The sequence below is a fragment of the Oryzias melastigma genome, linkage group LG1 (genome assembly GCF_002922805.2).
Source record: "Oryzias melastigma strain HK-1 linkage group LG1, ASM292280v2, whole genome shotgun sequence".
Taxonomy (NCBI): Eukaryota; Metazoa; Chordata; class Actinopteri; order Beloniformes; family Adrianichthyidae; genus Oryzias; species Oryzias melastigma.
The window spans coordinates 21,780,578-21,795,467 of record NC_050512.1 but is presented as its reverse complement, the minus strand read 5'-3'; the positions used below and the strand labels follow the sequence as shown (position 1 = coordinate 21,795,467).

Sequence of the window (14,890 nt, the reverse complement as noted above, 5' to 3'; positions counted from 1 at the left end):
TGCAGGAAGAAAGAAAAACAGAAAAAAGAATACAATCAAATGAACTCAAAATGCCGATAAAGAAAGTCAAGAATGAGAAAAGAGACAAAGGAAAGAAAAGGAAATGGGGAAGGACAGATAATGGTAATTTTGAGAAAATCTCTATTTTTCTTTATTAACATCTCTCTATCAGCAGACTATTTTGTTTTTGTTTCTTCTGCCTTCCCTGCTAAAACCTGACAAATTAAAGAAAAGACAGAAAACCGTTGTACCGTCGTACCTCTTAAAAATTGCGCTTTCAATAATTTCAATATTTATTCTAAAGAGAAATTAATGTAAATATAATACATTTGTTCTACATTTAAATGTGTTTTAATTTTTTAAAATGCTTATCATAATATATGAATTCTTATCTAAAGGTGGAGTAGTGAAGAACTTATTCCACTGATATTTCACGCATGAATGTGCATTTGACGCACATTAAAGAATGCATGTTTAGTCCATGGTGTTCACACTGGACAAGCAGGGAGGGGCTGTTCGCCACCTAAAGTTGGATGAAGCTTCGAGCCAAAAGTCAAAGCAGTGTTTCTCTTGCGATTTGGGAAAATGTAAACAATGGAATCATTGCTAGTGTCTTTGCAATGGTAAATATGGATCATATGTCAGGAGAGCGACCTTATTGTTTCAAAAACAAATGCAGACGTCTTTAAGGTAGTTGCTGTGTCTGGGTTCACCAGCTAAACCGGCTACACTCCAAATTTGGTAAATTGGGGCCCCTGATTGTCAAAGTTTCACCTGGTTAATTGGCAACTTGCGTTCAGTGGCGACGCATTTTGATTAAGATCCCAAAAATAGTCGTGAAAACTTGAAGACCTACACATAAAAACAAGGAATCTCAAAATTAGGGTTTACATAGACTTTTCATTGGAAGTGGCTACTTGAAAACTCATTGGCAAGTGTATTGTGAACATATCTTAAGGATTTAAAAAAAACTAAATAAAAAGTAAAACCGCTGGAGAGGGCCCCATGTTGTTGTCCCCTCGGGGCCCCCAAATTGCTACGTCCGCCACTGCTCATGCACACAAAAAAGTCAGGGATGACTTGCACAAAAAGAAACCTATTCCCCTAAATCAGCTATGCCCAAAAGTTGTAACAGATCAAGCAGAGAGCAAGCAAGTGAAACAGAGGGATGACAGAAACAAATATTATCGATTTGGATGGGATGTCTGGGAAAGTGAGAGTGAGGGTCAATCTAGATATCAGAAAAAAAAAGGCAGGAAGGCCGGGACAGACGCTGGTGAACCGGCGGACAGATGATAGGGAGAGCCAAGATGGATTGGAAGCTGTCCCCTCCGACTGCCAGCTAAATCAATAGCATCGCTGTGCCTCTCTCATCACCCCCCTCCTCTCACGTCCTCTTCTTTTTTCTTGCTCTATACTATCACTTCTTCACCGCAGCTGGATGCCGGCTGACCAGGGCTGTAAAAAGCCCATTTTCACCGCCGGGCTTCAGCCTAAAATAGCCTTTACATCCACAGTTTGACTCATGACAATCCCACCTGTACTTAAGCTCCTTCGTGTGGGAAAACAGGAAACGGGTTCTTTTCCTTCTGTGCAACTTTTATTTGTCTTGACAGGACGGCTCTGTTGACCCTCTCGCATCCCGCTGGTTTAGACTGAGCTGGCTCGGTCCGTGGGAAAGCGAAAAGGTCCCTATAATTACCAAACCCCACTCATAACATCCTTGACCCTAACGCCACCTCTCCCGGCCCTGACTCAGCCCTCCGGCCAGTGTCGCTTCAGACACACACATATACATCTGCATGTCGGCGGGAATGTGCTGACGAAAGCGGGTTTGTGCAGAAACACAGCTGGCTTTGCAGACACTGGCATCCATCACATCTTGTGAAACGTAATCTCTCTGAGAGGTGGAACAGCTGTGCAGATGCACGCACACACACACACAGAAACGAAGATAAGCCCGGGTAAACTTCATCTACAAACTGACATGTGACAAGGCACCTCTGACCTCCCCGAGAAGCGACTGGTCCACTTTCCCTATATCATGCATGCACATGTTTTACATATATTTATTAAGATTTTAAACCTAAATATTACTTTTATGAGAAAAAAAAACTTATTTGGTTTCACTTTAAAGGATATCCAGTGTAATCCCACTTCTCCCAGCAACCCTAATCATGTGAGACCTTCGTGCTGCACACATCTCCCTCTAATTGTGGGCTGCTTGCTTGATTGATCTGGAGGCAAGTACATGGGCTGCAGTGCTGACTGCTGTCAAACACAAACACCTGACAGGGAGTGATCACCTCCTCCCACAGGTGCAAGGTGCTCCTTTTCTCCATCAATCCTCTGAAAAGAGCGGTGCAACATCCATCCAGCATGAGAAAATACCTCTGAGGGGGATCCAAGGGAGGGGGCAGCACCATCAGTGCCAAAAGAACCCTCTGAATTCCAGCTCCATCCTCAACTATGCAGATCTATGATATCCTTTTGAACATTTCAGTGTTGGATTGCAGAGTGGCAGGTTAATGGGACTATCAGCCTGAACTCAACTCTAAAAATCCAGAGATCACCTGAATCCAACTGGATGCGCGATCGCACGCACAGGACGCACGCAGACGCTGAAGTTGGGTCACACAAAGCAAAGAACGGCTGGCTCACCATATCAGCTCCCTGCGTGGAGGTGTGTGCGGGGTGGAAAGTCGCAGTCCGAGGAGAATCAGACTCTCCGTCCGTCCGTCCGTCGGTACAACATCCAGCGAGGCTGCAGCCCGAATAATCCAGCAGCTCCGAGCGCGTCTGTGCCGACCCCCCTTCCTCCCTCCCTCCCTTCCTCTCCACACATCCAACACGCTCTCTCGCTCCAGTAATTTCCCACACCGTCTCTGTGCGTGTGTGCGTCTGTGCGCGTGTGTGTGTGCGGATCGGTAGGTAGAGTCCTCAGGTGTGGCGGATGGACTGAAGTTGGGTGGATTATGATGTTAGAGGTGGAGGCGATCAGTGTGATCTGCATGCGACATTGTTTTTTATAGAGATGGGGCGGGGGGGGGTCTATTCGTGCTTCATCATGGAAAGAAATGAAATGGTCCCAGTGGAGGACTGAGGGAGAAGAGGATGTGAGGATCAATAGGCATCCTATATCAAGAAAATAAAAATTAGGCTGAAATTGATCAAAAACCTTATTTTGCAACCAGAAGTTATTTCACTTTTAGATGCTTTTACACCTATTTTTCTTTTTAATCTCTAACCCTTTTACATTTAAATGACAACTTTTTAACTTCCGGTTTGAATCAAACTTGGAAAAAGAAATGCAGGAAACAAGCAGTTCACAACATAACCACTAGGGGGCTGTTTATAGACAATTAAATAGGGCTGGATTGATCAAATTGATCCATCAATCTGAATCAATCTAAGCTTAATAGATGAACAATCTATTGATAAAAATAGGAATCGATTTAGCACATTAGGGTAAAGTTTGCTAGCTTAATGCGAACGTTTAATAGAATTTTCCATAGGATGGCTAATGCTAATGCTTGGTTGACATAAACATACATTGCCGACTAAATGAACATCTTTATTAACTCACCGGCATGAATTTTTTAAACTCTTTCAAGGAAAGAAATTTAAAGTAACTTTTTGTGATCTAAAGAACTGTTTTTTTGCTCATTCTTTGCTTATTCTTGAAAGAAGTATAACTCTACAGCAGGAGCTCCACCTGGTGGCCAACTGAAACACACTCCAGGAGAAGCAGAACGATGTCTACCATGTTCAATAATCTGAACATTTTTATTGGAGCTTCTCATTTTGAGAAACCATGTATGCTATTAACGATCTCATTATTTCACTAAAACAATTCACAGCAAGCAAACTGTATCAAAATAATATAACTATATTATAATCATATATAATTATAATATATTATATATCCGACTCCAACCATAGTTGTCTTTTGTAAGATTGTTCCTAGTGATCTTTTAATAATGATTGTGCAGTTTTTACTCAAGATCAAAAAGTCTTTTTAATTTTTTAAGACATATTTTATGCCCAGTGACAGTAGCTCATTAATTCTATTATTCTTTAGCTGCAGTGTCACCTTCTCTGGACTCACCAGCACCCTCTGCCTTTAGGCATATGTACTGCATGCCTCACCTAGTGTATTTCTAAAGTGCATTTTTAGTGGATCAAAAACACTAAATGAGTCATAAACGGGCATCAATGTAATCAAACAGGTGGCAAGAAATAGAAAAATGAAGTAATTCAAAATAAAGCATCTTTATGATGATAGAGAGTCCAAAGCAGTGAAGCGCATGCATCCACTGCAGCTCTAGTCAGTGTATGTGGCACAGGTGAGACACGGCCTGCCGGTGCCTCACCTGCAGATTTCTGGTGTATTTAAACAGGAAATTCTTAAATTAACTGCTTTTTACAGACAAAATGTTAAAAACCCAAAAATGAAAAGGTAATCATAGAGTAAACATGTCTAAAAAAAATATTTTATTTTTACTAATGAAAAATTATTTTAATCTTGTTTAATTTGTGTATTTTTAAGCTATATTTTGCAGGTGAGACAACTTTAGGTCAATTCTGTAAGTACTATAGTCGCCTCACTTTAATTTTTTTATTAATCAACGTATTTTATTTTTTTAGGTTTGTTTTTTTAGGTGTCATCAACATTTTTATAGGTGTCGTTGATGACATCTCTTGTGTTTAAGGGTTAAAAGACAATTTCCAGTTTGAAGCACCCCTGAAAAGGAAATTGCTTGGAGCAATGTGCAGTTCACAAAGTAACCACTAGGGGCTTGTATTATAGACAGTCATACTTACCAGTTGATTTAATGGATTCAAAAAAGGTTTTCAATCTTTGAGGGTAAATCTATGTCAGGACAACTATCACAACAAGCGTACAGCAGAAACCAGAAACATGAAACAGTAATACTGGAAGTAGAAAATGCGCAACCATAATCTATTTTCTAGAAGCGTGTCTCTTCAAGCACTTCTTCCTCACAAAAATACTGGGTGTGTGTTGATAGTCCCCTTGTCCAGAGAGAACTATAACTACTCAGATCAGAACCAGATATCATCAGATCAATCTAGATCCAACCATGTGCTCCCACACGTGAAGCAGTTTACTCAGATGGCAATATTATTTCTTTATTATTTTGTGAAATTTTAACTCAATTTCAGATTAAATCTTGCTTGACTTTTGGCGACAAGCTCTCCGGGATAATATTTGGAGATTAAAAGAGCAGCAATCACAAGCGGGGTTTATCTGTAGAGACAAGTGAAGCTGATATTATCTCCAGAGAGAAGCAGCTTTTTGATAAGCGGGGGGGTTGTATGTGTGTGGGGGGTGGGGGTGATATTGCTTGAATATTTTATATTATTCAGGTCTTCACTTTTCTCATTGTGAAAGTATAAAAACCCTAAACGAGTTTGGAGGGGGTCATCGGAAGCATGAAATTCTCGCTTCGTCCTTTATTTTTGCAGAACAGATGTGAGAAATGTGTTCTCCCAGCTGGATGACGACTCCAATAAAATCCAAAATCTTCCCAGATGGAGCTGCCCAGAGCGCTTAAGATGCGCAGTGTGATTATGACAGCGCGCATAAGAAAGATTCAGCTCACTGGTAAATTGATGACTTACAGGGCGTGCATGCTTAAAATTAGTTTCAAGCAAAAAAGTAAGAGGAGAAAGCAGAAAAAGTTCATTTTAAACAGCAAATTCTGTGAAAATAAAGTAATCTCAGTTCAAGTTAAAATATTTTTGATGTTGGCCCTCATTTCTTAATGTTATAAGATTGGAAAGTCTACAAAATATTTACATTAACAATAAAAAAAGGGATTTGATGTGAAACTGTGAATTATTTTCCTATTTTAATAATTTTAGGGTTTACATTAAGTCTTTTGATAGCCATCCAACCTTCACTTAAGTAAGATAAAGAAAACATCCATAACAGACTCGATTATCGACAGATCTTCCAGTTGTTAAACTCAGAATACAGATTAAATGATAATATTTTTTGGTAAATACAGAATTGGAGCTAGCAATTCTATATGGGGACTTCGGAAGGGTGGCAAATGAAAAATATTTTCATTTGATGTTAATACGATTCATTTATTGTTTTTAATTGTTTATTTCTTTTTTTTAAAGGATTAAAGAAAATTGTATTAATGACATCTGAATCTTTGTCAATAATACTATTAACTCTAAACAGGCAAAACTTTTCGTTTGGGGGCAGCGGCCCCCCCATAGCTCCGCCCCTGGATAAATCAAATGTCACGCATTTTTTTGTGAATTTGCCGAAGGAAAATGTTAATGTGAAATATTTTCAGAGACTCCTGAATCCTTCCTCTTTTTGCAGTGAGAGCCCATACAGCTTCTGTGCTGGGAAGAGATATTTCATTTTTTGGTTATCAGTCGGCGCAGCAGAGCCAGTGTCTCAAAGACAGAGAACACACTGATAAAGAAGGGTGGCTCGGGGCAAGGGACGGCTCTGAAACCTCTGGAGCTGATTGTAAAGAGGATTGCACATGGTGGTATACACAACAGACGACAGAAAAACTGCCTGTGCACAGCACACCCAGCAGGCAACAAAAGAAGTTGTAGTTGGAGGCTCCTTTAGTTGAATGGCATATAGAAGCGATACCTATTTCTGCTTTGGAGAAACACTTAAAACCAGAAAAGGATACATCATCTATCTCATTATTCTTCCATTAGTAAAGATAGTATTTACTGTATTTTTTTCTACGTGTTACTAACAAGGTTAGAAATTTGTAAAATCTCAGTAACATTTTTTTTAGTAGTATCAGTCTGTTCTTATATGTTGCAAGCAAGGCTGGAACTTTTAAGTATTGTAAATATGCTAATGTGACTAACGTGTAGCAGTGTCGCACTGTTTTTTTTTTTTTTTTTTATGTGTTACTAACGAGGTTAGACGTTAGCATAGTCATATTGACGCAGTCGGTTTTATTTGTTGCAACCAAGACTGTAGATTCTGGTATTGTTAATATGCTAATGTGGCTAACGTGTAGGGGTGTCGCACTGTGTTTTTAATGTGTTCCTAACAAGGTTAGAAGTTAGCGTAGTCACAGTAAAATTTCTATTAGCTGTATCAGTCTGTTTTTATTTGTTGCAAGCAAGACTGTTGTTTCTGGTATTGCATATTTGCTAATGTGGCTAGCATGTAGCGGTGCCGTAATGTATTTTTCTAAACGTGTTACTAGCAAAGTTAGAAGTTAGCGTAGTCACAGTAACATTTCTTTTAGTGGTATCAGTCTGTTTTTTATGTGTTGCAAACAAAGTTGGGAGTTACAGGTATTGTTAACGCGGCTAGCAAAAAACTTTCTCGAGTTCCTGTGAACACAATTAATACAGTCTGACTTGTCTCTAACTCTCTTGTCTCGCTTAATGCGCCTTATGTTAAGTCGACATCAGGCTTGGAAACATGCGTTCAAGCGTTCACTTCCAATGAGAAGTCTTTGTAAGTTCACATGTATGTATGTTACAGGCTTAAAACTCTCACATATATGCAGCGATACGCAAGTTTTTGAGTCCGTTTTCAGGCTCTACGTGCAAAATGAGTGGCCACTCAACACGCCTTAACTAATGAAACTAGTTAAAGATTGACCAATCAGAGACTTGGATTTAGTAGTGACATATTGTTAGTGCCATTATCAATTCACGGAAGTGCCAACTGTTATAATAGATAATTGCAGTTTTTACTCGGCTCGTATAATTTGACACCAACTCCTTCGGAATAGAGCTGGAAAAAAATGCTAAAAGCGCATTAAAGAATTGGCATGTTCATGAGGCACGTCACATGCCCAGTGTGCATGTAGCTTTCTTATTTGATGATTAATACATTTAAGGTCCACTTTATAATCAGGTATGTCTTATAGTGCGGAAAATATGGTACTTTTTTTTTTTCTTTTGAGTTTGTTATGGATTTACTTTTGTCTTAAACTGTATGTGTTTTTTACTATTAAAATTACTTTCTAAGCCACAATGAAAATATGAGTTTTCTTCAGAGACCATGCATGTTACGTGCATGGTCACGCTACACAACATGCCTGCAAATTTTTCTGGATGTGTTAACCTAGAACACCAAACACAATTAGAGCAATCATGTTTTTTGTCTTTTTAACAGGTTCTTGTGGCATTTTTCTGATGATGGGGGCATTTCTGAGTATTTATGTTATCAAATCACTGTGAATCAGGGGCAGTGGAAAAAATGGCGTTCAAAAAGATCATATTTGTGAGGCCACAAGCTCCCTGGTCCGCTTTGTAACGTGGAGCGGAATTCGCCATTGGATTGCTTCACGCCAACTGTCCTGTCCACAACTCAGAGGCCAATTTCTAATGAACTCCTGCCACTCTGCAGAAACTATGTCCTACAAAACCAGATATGTTTCTTGATTTTGGATAAAAATGGCAAAATCTTAATTAAAATTCTTGTTAGAACGCTTTTAAAATAGATCAAAAGATGATCAGAGTGGGACTTTAATGAAATGGAGGCGTGTTTAAGTGCTTTTGTTGCACAAACTCCTGAGGTTAGTGGGTAGAATAAAACATAACTGAGCTGGATGAATGTAGCACACATGCACACCAGTTCATTTGGTTCTAAATCTACTGTTTTACACAAAAAGTATCACAAATTTAGCATATGCATGATTTCCTGCTGCAAATAAACACACAGTCAAGCGAAGCTCTAGTGAAAAAGCATGCATTCAGAGGTCAGTATTGGATTTCATGAGCATGCATGAATGATTTTTTTTGTGTGTCACATATGTTCAGTCCAGTCCACATGCTCCCTGCAGGCAGACAACTACTGGCACACTTCTTTATCTGCTTTCAATGTTTTCTTTCTTTTTTAAAATCCTGCAGGAATTCTTTGTTTCCTGACCGATGTTTGCCCAAAATCGCAAAAGTTGCACTGAGAGCCTCAAGACACCTATTCTTTACTTAATGAAAAATACTATTATTTTTGTAACGAGGCTTCATGTGGTTTTGTTGCATCATTTGAAAATGAATGCAGTTGAATCAATCACTAAAGCGTGTAATTCTGTGCAGCCAGACTTAGCAAGTGTCCCGCTCTGATCTTTTCCTCGGCTAATGCTCATATTAAGGAGTGGAGGATATTAAGAGCCTGTTAATGGCAAAGCAAGCATGGCTGCAGTTCATTACCCACACAATCATGCGAATGTTAGATTAAAGCGATTCTCTTCCGTCGAGATTTATGAGGGCATTGTGATTTACGGTGGGGAATGAAACCAGATGCCCTTTGACCGCCAGAGATCGGTGGCTATTACAATGCTTTCTCACAAGGTTAGACGGTTTAATGCAGTGGAGAGGAGGGATGTTAAAAGACTGCACACCTCTGTTTGGTTTGATTTCACGCTGCTTTGTCGAGAGGGGACCAACTGCAGAAGCAAACCAAACCACCTACTTAAAATCTGTTACACCATCGGCTTTTTGGGGAGAAAGTTGCCCATAAATATAAAAAAGGGAAAAAACGTGTGAAGATCTCCAAAAGTTTTGAGTCAGGAGCAGACAAAAAATGCAGTTCGAAAAAGAAATGATGATTGGGCGGGTCACAAGCTCCCTGTTCCTAGCTCTCAGCCACGGGGAGGGGAAAGGGGGCGGGGTTAGTCTGTGCCAATTGTCTTACCCACAATTCAGAGGCGAATTTAGAATAAAACTCTGCTGAAACTATATCATAAAAAACTTATTTTTATTCAATTTTGGCTATAAATGTTATAATCATAGTTAAAAGACCACTGGGTACACTTTTAAAATCAAGCCCCTCCCCCAAACAAAGTGCTGACATTAAACAAATGTGCATACTTGTGCCCAAAACTCCAGGACGGATAACTCAGAGTAATCCTGGCTGTAAAAGACAGACCTCCAACTATTACCCAAACAAAAACTGATAACCCTCGCCAAAGTGGGATCTATCCCGGACGAGCCCCCATATGTTATGGCTCTAATGGGCAAACCTGCCCCGAGTCTAAGGGATCAAGACATAAAAGTTGACTAAGAAAAATGTTTAACAACAAACACAAAAATAATGTATCCATAAAAAAGAAAACAGATTAATTTACAAGAAAACAAGATAAAAAAAATGACAGGATTGAGACAAATCGGTCACAGAAAACTACGACAAAAAAAAAAAAAAAGATTTTACTAGAAGATTTTTTTTAGTACAAAAGCAGAGAATTTGAGAATTTGGAATTTAGCAATAAAACATATATATATATATATATATATATATATATATATATATATATATATATACAGTATATACACATACATAAGAAATTGAAGGGAAAAATAGGTGGATATTAAAAAAAGAAATTTCTCAGTCAGCTGACTTAAGAAAGCAGAAATACTATCAAAAATACTAATTAAAAACATTTTAAATAAGTAATTAGGATTCTCGACTTGCTATTAAATATAAATTAAGCTAAATATAATTTTAAAAAAGAATATTACAATAAAGAAAAATAACAGCATAAATATAAACACAATGTAAAAGTATGTTTTTGGTCCATGAAAAAAAAAAAAAATTTAAAGACCCCTTTGATCTGAGTGCGGAGCAATACCACCCCTCTTTCCCTCGCCATTGCTGCTTACAGCCCCTTACTCCTCCATCCTAACATGGTGAAACAAAAATGAATACCAATATTGGAGCTTTCCAGCTGTATAGATTTGAGTCAGATGTTAGCTAAGATGAGGAAAAACAAAGACGAACACGTGGATATATCAGAAGTGGGCGGAGCAGGGAGCCTGTGGCCCGCCCACTGTATTTTCTACATCACAAATACCATCTTTTTCAAACGGTATTTTGATTTACAACAATTTGAATTCAGAAAATACTCAGAAGTGTAATTTTAAGCTTAATTTTCTTGATATATGTCCTCCAACATCAGAAAAACACTACAAAAACATGTTAAAAATACAATTTTCATGGTAGTGGGCGTTAAAAACAAGGGTACTAAAACTCATTTATCACCACAAACTGATAAAAAAAAGCCAAACAAATAGATAAAATAAATAAGTGCACGGAGTGTATGGTGACATGCTAAACTAAAATAATAGATACATAAAATAAAATAAAAGTGAAAATGAATTCCCAGTCTTGAATGTGAAGGTTGCGTTCAGGGCAGAGTGGAGGTCCATTAAAGACATGACATTTCAATAATTGCTTCTAATCTCAGCATCATTGATGGTCTCAATGCCACCCACCTGCTCTACCGACACATAAACACACACCTATGTCCTCATTATAGAAACTCAGTGATTCATGCGCTGCACACGCACGCATGGATGCTTCTCAAACACCATGGCGAGCATGTTTACTTTTAATCTGTTGAATAACTTCATTTAAAAAAATAAATACATTAAAATAAAGCAGTCATCCTTGTGTTGGATTCTAGTGAAGGTTGCTGCTTTCCCATCATGCCATGCTGCACTGATTTGATGGAGTCAATCTCCTGAGACCATCAACTGCTGCACTTCTTTTTTTTAAAACTTGGGCTGCATGTTTGAGTCATCGCTAGAACAAGAGAAGATCACATGCTTCAAGTACAAACAGAAAGCATCCATAAACAGAAAAAGTTCAGGAAATCGTTCCTAAAAAAATACTTTTTTTTAGATAAAAATCCCATGGAGTTTGCATATTTTTGGAGCGCTCACACATGCCACACACATCCCAAACACACACATCACATCATTATCCCTGACTACCTTCAGGCACAGACTTGGCACTTGTCAGTTCTCCAGGCGTTTGTTTTCCACCCAGATAGACGCTGCAGTGGGCTGCTAACCATTAGAGACTCGGCTGCTATAAGAGATGGCAACATCCCAGGTTGCACCTGGAAGATTAAAATCGTAATTTCATAAAGGGAGACCCTAATGCGGCTAACGAGGAGAGCGTGAACAGTCAGGGGAAATCTCGAGGGGGAAAGCAAAAGCTGAAAGGTGGATTGTGCACACATATCCTGAGTTGAACTGAAGGGATTTTGGGCATTTTTTATGCAATTCTTCCATGTAAACAGTTTTACTTTTTGCCAACGTGTTGGTATCCAGGCCAATCACTTTCAAACAGGAGCCACAAATTGATCAAAAAAAGCTCAAAAATCGAAAGACTTTCCTAAGCGTCGTGGGCAGAATTGAATGTGAGGCTGAAATGTATGTTGCAGGCTGATAAAGTTAAGCAGGATTACAAAGAAACACAGAGGGAACATGCTGTTACATGAGTTTGAATCATCCACGAGACAGATGATGCCGAAAGGTGAATCTTTTGCACTTGTGTCACACACACACAAAAAAGAGGGATATAAAATGAGTGATGCAAAATGAAAAGAACAAGAGAGCAAGCAGCCTGACAGTCCTAAAGCAGCCTTTATTGAGTGTTAGAAAGGAATGATGAATACCCGGCCCGCTCTTTTCACTCAGAGGAAATTGAATTTGGGAATATTGAGCTAGCTGTTATGATGAAGTACACAAGCGCTTCTCCATACGTGCATGCAAACACTACTCTCTCTCTCTTTTTTTATTTTTTTTTATAGCAGACTGTCTTTGCAATAAACAGAGGCTACAGAAATTTTGCACACATGAACACTGATTTTCATTTAATTTGTGGGCTGAAGATGGTTCTTAAAAAACGGGGAGGCTTCATACAGGAAAATGAAATGGCAAAAACATGAAAATTGTTCACAAAAAACACACTTTTTGAAAGGGAGAAGAACTCATTCTTGATTTGTCAAAAAAATACTCTGTATGTCTGCAAACATACAAAAAAAGGAGGAATTCTAGTTATAAAGGGGTGCTACAACATACTGTTGGGGTAATCTTAGAAAAATTAATAAAAATAGATTTATGAAAATACATTTGATTTGTGAAACCAATGCTGAAGAAACTGCTTATAATAAACTAGATCATAGATGTCAAACACAATATTGGTTCTTTTAGTTTATATTTTTCTTAATAAACAAACTTTTGCCTCAAGAATTTTATAACATTAATCTTGAAAACTCCCAACGTATAACTTATGCAATTATTGAAAATATTGTAAAATGCAGACATTTAATTTTTTTAAAGGTACAACTTTAATCTCATAATTATACAGCTTTACTCGTGTTAGTTTTTGTAATTTTTTAGTGGCCCTAATACTCAGTCATAGGCTGCAGATTTCAGAACTTCTTGCAAAATTTGACAATTTTTTCACCAAAATTTAGGAATTCATTATCATAGAGTTTTTTGTGTTTTTTTTTTTTTTTTACTTTTTTTTAACATACATTCATGAGTTTATTCGCTTACCATTTTGTCCTTTCTCCTCAAATGTATTTTTTTTTCTTGAAAAAATACAAATTTTCCTAACTTTTTATGACTGTACTCTTGCAAAATTATTAGTTTTTTTCATAACTCTAAAACCTTTTTTTTTTTTTTACTTTTTTCCTTATGAATTCACAAGTTTATTCTCCTAAAATTATGGCATTTTTCTTCATAAATTTCTGACTCTATTTATTTAAAATTCAATTTTTTTTTTCAGATTTTATGATTTATTTAATCTACTTTCTTTGCCTTTTTTCTTTTAAATTTAGCTGTTTTCTTGTAAGATTAAAGCTTTTCTCACAACTGTATGACTATATTCATGTACATTTTTTTTATTTATTTTGCCATAAATGTTTAAGTTCATACTTTCAATATTACAAATTTTTTTTTTTTTTTTGCCGCCCTACTCTGTTGTAGGCTGGACATTTTACGACTGCTAGAGTATCAATGTATTGATACATGCTCTTGTATAAACAGTTTAGATTTTGCACAAAAAGAACACAATGACTCACAGTGTGTGGTATCAGAAGCGTCAGCTATGTCAGCTAACTATTACTTTGATGCAAAGAGTGACAAACGCACAGCCAAATTAACCGCTATCAATGTCTAACACACACAGACATCTGATGCTCATATTGTGCGCACACGGTGAACACGCACACTCTTGTGCACATGGGTCATGAAGAAGCAGCTGTCACTGTGATTGGTTCCCGCTGCCGAGGGCGAGCCCACAATAGCCAATTATCTGTCATTATGCACCACAGCAACACTTGAGGTCTGGGCGCTTCAGCACGTGTCGGCGTGCGCGTCCACATGTGTGTCTGCGTTCGAGATTGGGAGATTGGCAAATTGCTGGTTCTGTGTTTCAGTTCGGCGGGGAGAAGGCCGAGCCGAAATATGCTGAGTGACATTAAAAGGACACGAAGATAAGGCTGATTATTATGTTTTTTGGCAGTTGGAGATTAAATGGGATCCCAGAAAGCCACAGACTTCTAGTGCGTTTAATGCTCATGACAGATTCTTCTGGTGACCAGGACGTGTTTGACGCAGCAAAGCCAAAGTATTGCAGACGGAGGCGTCACAGGACCGATGGCTCATCACGTATGAAAAGCATGTGACTGACTATCAATGGAGAGCGTGCATAAACTTTGAATCCTGATTAGCTTTGCATCTCCTTGGAGTTCCTTTTAAAGGACACACAGGACTGGTCCTGCATTAACATCATCGCCCACACCTGCCAATTAGTATGAAAAGCCCACATTTGGTACGCTTGCCTTTTCAGTTGAATAGTTTTAATGTGTAAAAAAGCAACATGTAGTCGCAGAATTCAGCCTGCATCAAAGAGAAGAAAAACTCTCAACGTCTTTCAAAGTTCTTTTCTAAAGCTTAGAATATCATTCATCAGTTTGCTGCCAATCGCAGCGATTTACCAAAAAATATTTCTTTCATCTTTAGTATGGAATTAAACAGACAAGGTCAGATTTAGGAGAATGCCTACCTTCTAAAAAGAAAATAATTTGGGAGTTCGGGAGCTCGTGCTGAACCAAAAATTGTG

At 38.2% G+C, this 14,890-nt stretch overlaps 1 protein-coding gene across 25 annotated transcripts in view; it reads right to left on the bottom strand.

Moving 5' to 3' along the window:
* ptprdb (protein tyrosine phosphatase receptor type Db) overlaps positions 1-14,890 on the bottom strand; it is a 221,354-nt gene that overhangs the window by 117,902 nt on the left and 88,562 nt on the right. The window contains exon 1 of one of the 25 annotated variants that reach the window (XM_036213123.1): positions 2,662-3,152. The exons of the other annotated variants lie outside the window; for them this stretch is intronic. The gene's annotated coding sequence lies outside the window, so the exon portion shown is untranslated. Of the gene's footprint in view, positions 1-2,661; positions 3,153-14,890 lie in introns of those variants that run through there. 25 annotated transcript variants of the gene reach the window in all.